We start from the raw sequence: 6,889 nt of genomic DNA on the forward strand, positions 1-6,889 counted from the left end.
TTACCAACAGACTAGAAAGAAGTACTCGAGTACGAGTACATTTAGAAACAAAGTGTGAAAAGTCAATGATGAATAAACAACGAGATTAGTTTAGATCAACTAGAATAGCATATTCGCCGCATACCATACCAGACCAGACCAGTCTTTCAACGGTGCCGGGGGCACATTCTCAGAGCATTCATTTGCGAGTATTGTAGATGGTTCGAGTGTTTTCGTTATATGCCAAACACATACATATGTAATTCATAAGATTTTCAAAGTACCTGAAATTCCAATGACCCTAGTGGAAGTCTAGTATTAGGTTAAGGTCCTTGAAATGATCAAAAGTATTGCTGAGTTTAGACGATTTCTGATAGACATACATACATACATACATACATATGTACAATCTGCTCAATCATTCTTCTATGTATCTGCGTATTTCAACCGATATTTCACATTTCCATGCGAATAATTACGATTACTCAATAATTGCATACATACATATTTATATGTATGTACATATGTATGTGCATACATATGTATGTATGTATGTGTGGCATAGTAAAAAAAAACAGATTTGATTCGGCTCGCCGATGCTTAAATATCTTTTCCAACAGTCCTACAGATGTAAGGGATGCCACAACTGTAAGTCCGATCGGAAGGATACTCTAACTTCATGTGTTTTATGGGTCTGGGACTGTGTCTGTGTCTGTCCAGGCCCAACCATATGCAGGCGCTTGGAAAAGATATCTGCCGTTTTTACAACAATCATTCAATAATACAATCATACGAGTATCTATACCTAAACGATTTCGTGTCTTAATTTTGAATATTACATGATTTTACAAGTTAATGATGAACGATAAACGATAAAAGAGATTCCAAAATGTGAAAACACGAAAATTCGGAAGAAAACGCAAAAACAAAAGCAGAAAGCAGAAAACAGAAGCAGAAGCAGAAGTAATTATAGCCTAAGTATATATAATTTACATACCAAAATGACCGACTGAAATTATTGTTAAACGTTTTATGAACTATACTTGCATATATACATATATTGATATGATCAAGTAAAAGAGCAAAGAAAGAAAATAAATAAAGAAATATATATACAAGAAATTCATATGAATATATTAAAGTTTCTATACCTTAATCAACCATAAATTTGCGATTCAATATATACATGCAAACCCCTTAATATAAAGGTAGATGAACGAAATCAAATTTTAAAGATGCCGCGACGAGCATACCCGAAATAAAATTAGTTATCTAGGGCCATATACAATTGATGCCAAGTCGAACAATAGTTTGGATTTAGGCAGATTCAAAATCGAAAATATGTACTTTCATATATAATTTAATTTTATAAAATAAAAATCCAGTTTCGGCAACTAATCCTCTGGTTTGATCTGATCCGATCCGATCTGATCTGATTCGTGTAAAAGTTGAAACCGAAAGCAGCCCAAGAGTCCTACCAAAACCAATTCTATGAAGCCTCTCGTCTATGCTAGAACAATGAACGATTTAGATACCAAGTAAGGTCTCGAAATTTCCCAAAAGCATCTTAATAATAGTTACCATCTAGCCAGTTATTGAAGTTCAACTTAGCATTCGCGTTTACCTAAGGCGACTGGTTCTGTCGAAGAATACTACTCATTGGCCTCTGTACGAGTCTACGTCTACCCACGCGGCCAAGTGCGTGGCATTGTTCCGAATTGGATTGTATTCCATTGTATTGTATTGTATTGTATTGCATTGTAATATGTTGTATTGTATTTACTGTTGGATTGTATTTTAATATAGAACGAGTTAATTTCCAATAAAGAGTTTTTAAATGCATTATGAAACACACATCCCTAGCCTTGCTATTGCGTTTCTTTTTCCCTGTGGGATTGGTGGCAGATACTCGTAGCATGCGAAATTAAATAAAGAGCAGGCGCCCACACACAGACCTCCTTCTCTCCGTCCACGTCTTCCGTTGCTGGATGCTTTTATTGGAATTTGGTAAAACTCTTCCCCAACATTTCAGGCTGCTGTCTTTTGCGAGTCCGCATTGTTTAGACATAAAATTCCAAAGTGTTTGGAATTCAGAGACTTTCTGTGCCCCATGACGATGCTGTCGTGCTCTTGGCGTCTTGGCATTGTCCCAGTCATTGTCGCTGCAACACAGTCATCATACCAATATCGGCCAAAAGGTCGAGGGTTGGGCATGTAGATGGAAGATGGAGGAAAAACTTCCTTGTCATGGCGCACGTTCAACAAATCAATACAAAAAGTACTTGCGATTCCAGCTGGCATATTTCGTTTAATTAAAAAAGTTCATCGCTATTTCGGAACAATTGATTCCTAAATTGACATCGTTGACATTTTAATGCGTTCGTTTCCGCTTGTCACTTGATTTACCGTTTATAGACTTGGCATCAACATACATTCGTAACCGTCGCACCGACCGCCTCGCAGAGATGAGCCCTGGATGACCTAAAATGCGAAACATTTGTCAGGAGTCGTACTGAAGGGCCCCCACTTCGTAAGGGTACGGCACTGGACAAGGGTATGGAGGACTCATAAATAATGCAGAAAACGCTTTTAATTATACAAACATACCTGCCGACACCCCACACCATACATCCAAATCCACACAGAACTCTTTGCGGTCAGCCAAGTGTGAAGCACCGTGTTTATTAGCCCAAAACAACAGCATCGCCATCGCCATCGGCGCCAGATAGCCCCGCTCAAGCTGCTCCTGCTCCTGCCGTACAGACTCCACTTTAATTTAATACAAGTAGGAGTAGCCGAACGAGCCACACACCAGAGGTAATCTGGAGGTAAACCCTAATGAAATGCATTGTCAAATGAAATGGTAAAATTGACGACGTCCACTCTCTCCTCAAGTGGCCAATGGCATTAAATCAGCAAACTAACTGCCACTAAATAAACAGACACACACGCAGCCACTCAGAAGGTTGCCGCCTGGAGCTGGAGGGTACGCTCGGCCCGCTCGGCCATTCGCATCCTTCCAGCTCGATCTAAACTTAAAAGCACTTGTAACAAATTGAAATCATCCATCTTACTTTTCGCATTCATTTGCACTCTCACCCTGACCGTCACCCTAACCCACTCGAGCCAGCCATCCAGCTTCCGCCCACCCCAGCACTCGCACTTCCCCACCAGCAATTTCTTGTCCGCCTGGTCACCCAGCAGCTGTATGAACGAGTAAGTGGTGGCATTTGGATGGCATTTGGGGGATGCCCCGATGGGTCGACACACATACGAGTCCGTGTGTATGCCCGTTCACATGTACATATGTATGTATACATACTGCTGCTCGTACTCATGCCCATATGTCTGCGTTTGTACGTACATCAATATGACAATTGTATGCGAGTATTCAGCACATTACATTCAGTAATTTCAAGAGTGAAAACCCAGATGACTCAGCGTTGATCAGTCGGTGGGAATTCACCTTGATTCGTCTCTGTATGTGCATAAGCAAGTGCAAGATTATTGCATGCTTGTGCTTATTTTAATTAAATAATCTGTCTGTGCGCATATGTATGCATGTTGCGTATTTGTATGGTTATTGCCGTTCCGTGGAACTCGAACTTCCCAATTATTTTGTTCATACATGAATAATTACATATTTACTAATAAAGTTTAGGAATGATTCCGGTATTTTTTTTGCGCCGAATGGCAAACATGTTCCAAAATCTCATCCTATTGCGTGCTGCTTACTGGGCTTATCTGACTGGTTTTTTCATTCGGTCGGACAAAGAATATCTCTCAATATTAAACAATGACAGATTGCTAACAATAATAATTTTTATTAGAGAGGCGTTGATTTTAACGCCCGATCCATTCAGTTAAGTTAAAGTTAAAGTAACTAATCAAGAGCTCGACGAATAATGTGTGTGAAATTTCACGTTTATATCTTGACGATTTTTGGGTTCTGGAATATAGTTTTGGGCTTAATAATAGCCTATTTTCAAGCAAACGAACTTGATTCTTTTTGTAAGTATTATATATAAGTTCATGTGTCATTCTTTAGATTAATTCTATAAAATTAATTTTAATGAATTTTCATGCATTTTAGACGATTACTACGAAGTGAAAGGTTTTATTGGATTTTTTAATTCTGCAGCAGATCTACCTGACCCATTATTATACGAACAACAATTTAAAATAAATGGTCTCTTCTTCGAAATACTTCCTCTAGACGTCTACAAGGGACTTTTCCCCATAGGTATATTACTGGGAGTTCTGCATACCGGATCAGGGATATTAACGTTGCTTGGTATAAGAAATGTGAGTTAGCATTTGTGCAGCGATCAGCTTTCCATTCTGATCTACTCACTTGTGCCCCTCCAGAAATGTAGGATATACTTCTCTACTGGGTTAGTTCTAAGCAGCTTCCTTCCATACTTCATGGTTTTCTTGTACTTGTGGAGTAAGTATGGCGACTTTGTTACTCGAATGAACGAAATGTACTCAATTGCATTTTGCTTAAGCATTTCAGATTATTTTTACCATCCTAGCCTGTCGACACGTGATCAACGATTTGAATTGGATCGACTAGGCCTTTTTTAAAAGGTATGGAAGCCGTAGCAAACAGAGTTTAATAGCACACTGAACCAATTTAATAATCGGTTAATTTAATTTAAAAAACAAAATGATTAACATGTTTTTTTTTTATCTGCGTTAATATAAGCAATTTTTTTGCTGCACATGACCTCGAACTCCCATAACTCTTTATTACAATATACCGGTCATACGTGGAGAGCGATAATTCAAAAAATTTTGTGAGAAATTTAACCAAACATTGGCACTTAAAATTTGTATCCAGATACAAAAACAAAATTAATTAAATGGGACGACCATATCATATAGCTGCTTTCTTATTTTATTTTAATTTCCATTTTAAATGTATATTAAAATATTGAAATAACATTTTTTATTCAATATTAATACGAGTGGATCTTTATTCTCGGTATACCGCGGTCCATGAACCTTAGGACCATCTACTACTATTTCAATAAACAGCAGATTTCATGGGCATTTGTCTAAAGTCAACAAAAAATTAAAGGGCTATAAAAACACATTTCCATATAATTCTTTCGCGATATTATAGTCTAAATTTATTGAACGACAATTGACATATAATTTCAATAACTTTGATGTGAAAGTCTCAACTTCCGCTGAAATATGAGTTAGAATTGATCGCCACGAAATCGACCTTAGCACCAGTTATAGGGATAGTCAAAAGGTGTGTCATAAAGGTAAAACAAATTTGAAAATCCGTCTTATTTTGACCTTAGGATGTCTAGGCTTGTATATATTTTGTATATATGTATGTATATATGTATGTATATATGTACGCTTCCAGTCTTTCAAATTGAACAAGTGATATCTTTTTAGAAAGTAATCAATTTAACCCTGAAGAAATTCCATTGCATTTGTTTTCCATATTCTTGTTTAACATGACTTAAGACAAATACCGATCAAATCTGCTGTTCATAGAAATAGTAGTGCTAAGTGTAGGTTAGGTTAGGTTAGGTTGTCCCGGACGGCCCTCACGGGGCCACGCATAGGCCAATATGGCCCTTAGTTGTCCGGATTGGTGCGTATGGACCTTCTGAGTGTTTTTACGCGGTTTTGAAATCCGTGAGGATCGAGGAGAGTTTTGCAAAGGCAAGGAGTTTCGCTGGCGTCCTCTTGGATGCATCTTCCAGCGATGCCAGTGCCGGGCTGCCAAGATGTATGTTTCTTGCCCTTGAGAGGGCCGGGCATTGGCAGATTAGATGTTCCAGGGTTTCGATAGCCCCAGATTCATCACATTTCCTGCACTTGTCACTGTTGGTGATGCCTAGTTTGACTGCATGTGCTGCAGCCAGGCAATGACCTGTGAGTATACCTATTAGCATCCTACAGTCCTTCCGTGGTAGGTGTAGTAGGTATTGGCTGAGTTTACCATTGCTCTCCTTGCACATGGTTTTCGCGATCTTGCAGTTGGTGGTTCTCCTCCACCTGCTGCTGGTCTGTATGTGTGCCCTCCTTTCTAGATCGCTTTGGAGCGCTCTGAGGGAGACAGGCACGTTCTCAGTCCTGTCGTTTGCCAGCCCGACGCCTTCCTTAGCCAGTACGTCTGCTGTCTCGTTGCCTTCGATGCCCTGGTGGCTGGGAACCCAATAGATCCGCACTGACTTTGTCGTGCTTAGGAAATCTAGTGCCTCCCTGCTTGCCAGGACATTTTTGGAACTGACCGCTGACGACTGCATGGATCTTATCGCCGCCTGGCTGTCCACGAACAGGTTGATCACATTATGTGGCCGTTCCGTACATCGAGCAACCTCCGCCGCTTTCCGTATGGCAAAGACTTCTGCCTGGAATATGCTGCATTGGTCCGGTAGCTTATAGGACAGCCTTATTTCAGGGTCTGTACAATATATGCCCGCACCTACTCCTCCTCCATCTTGGAGCCATCCGTGTATATGTTTAGGTGTTCGTTCTGGTCCCAACTTTCTTTCCAGTCGTCGGGTTCCATGTGTATCGCTGTTTTGACGTCCAGGCACGTTCGGGGGATCATGTAGTCAGATATACTGATCATGTCTCGGCCTATTGAACTGTGCCCGAATCCTTGCAGCGACATATTGCCTGATGCGACTAGGCGTTGTGCTGCCTTACCTGCAGTCAGTCTAGCGTGGATGTCTAGGGGGTCAATTCCGAGTATTGTTTCGAGTGCTTTTGTTGGGGTTGACCTCAGCGCCCCAGTAATGTAGAGCAGTGCCTGCCGCTGAGTTCTGTCCATCAGCTTGTTGTAGGTTTTCTTTTCTGTAGCCTGCCACCACACTAAGACTCCATACAGCAGAGTCGGTCGCACTACCGAGATGTAGATCCAGTGCATTAGTGCAGG

General features: G+C 40.3%; 1 long non-coding RNA gene across 2 annotated transcripts; it reads left to right on the top strand.

The window, feature by feature from the left end:
- The first annotated feature begins 3,828 nt into the window (after window positions 1-3,828).
- Window positions 3,829-4,662, top strand: LOC111068934. Of its 2 annotated transcripts, none has more exons than XR_002607239.2 (4): window positions 3,829-3,990; window positions 4,073-4,284; window positions 4,348-4,426; window positions 4,496-4,662. It is a non-coding gene; the product is annotated as an uncharacterized LOC111068934 (long non-coding RNA). The 2 variants fall into 2 exon arrangements; XR_002607238.2 differs by having other exon boundaries at window positions 3,830-3,990; window positions 4,488-4,658.
- The last annotated feature ends 2,227 nt before the right edge of the window (window positions 4,663-6,889 follow it).

Source organism: Drosophila obscura, unplaced genomic scaffold (genome assembly GCF_018151105.1).
Source record: "Drosophila obscura isolate BZ-5 IFL unplaced genomic scaffold, ASM1815110v1 contig_109, whole genome shotgun sequence".
Lineage (NCBI taxonomy): Eukaryota > Metazoa > Arthropoda > Insecta > Diptera > Drosophilidae > Drosophila > Drosophila obscura.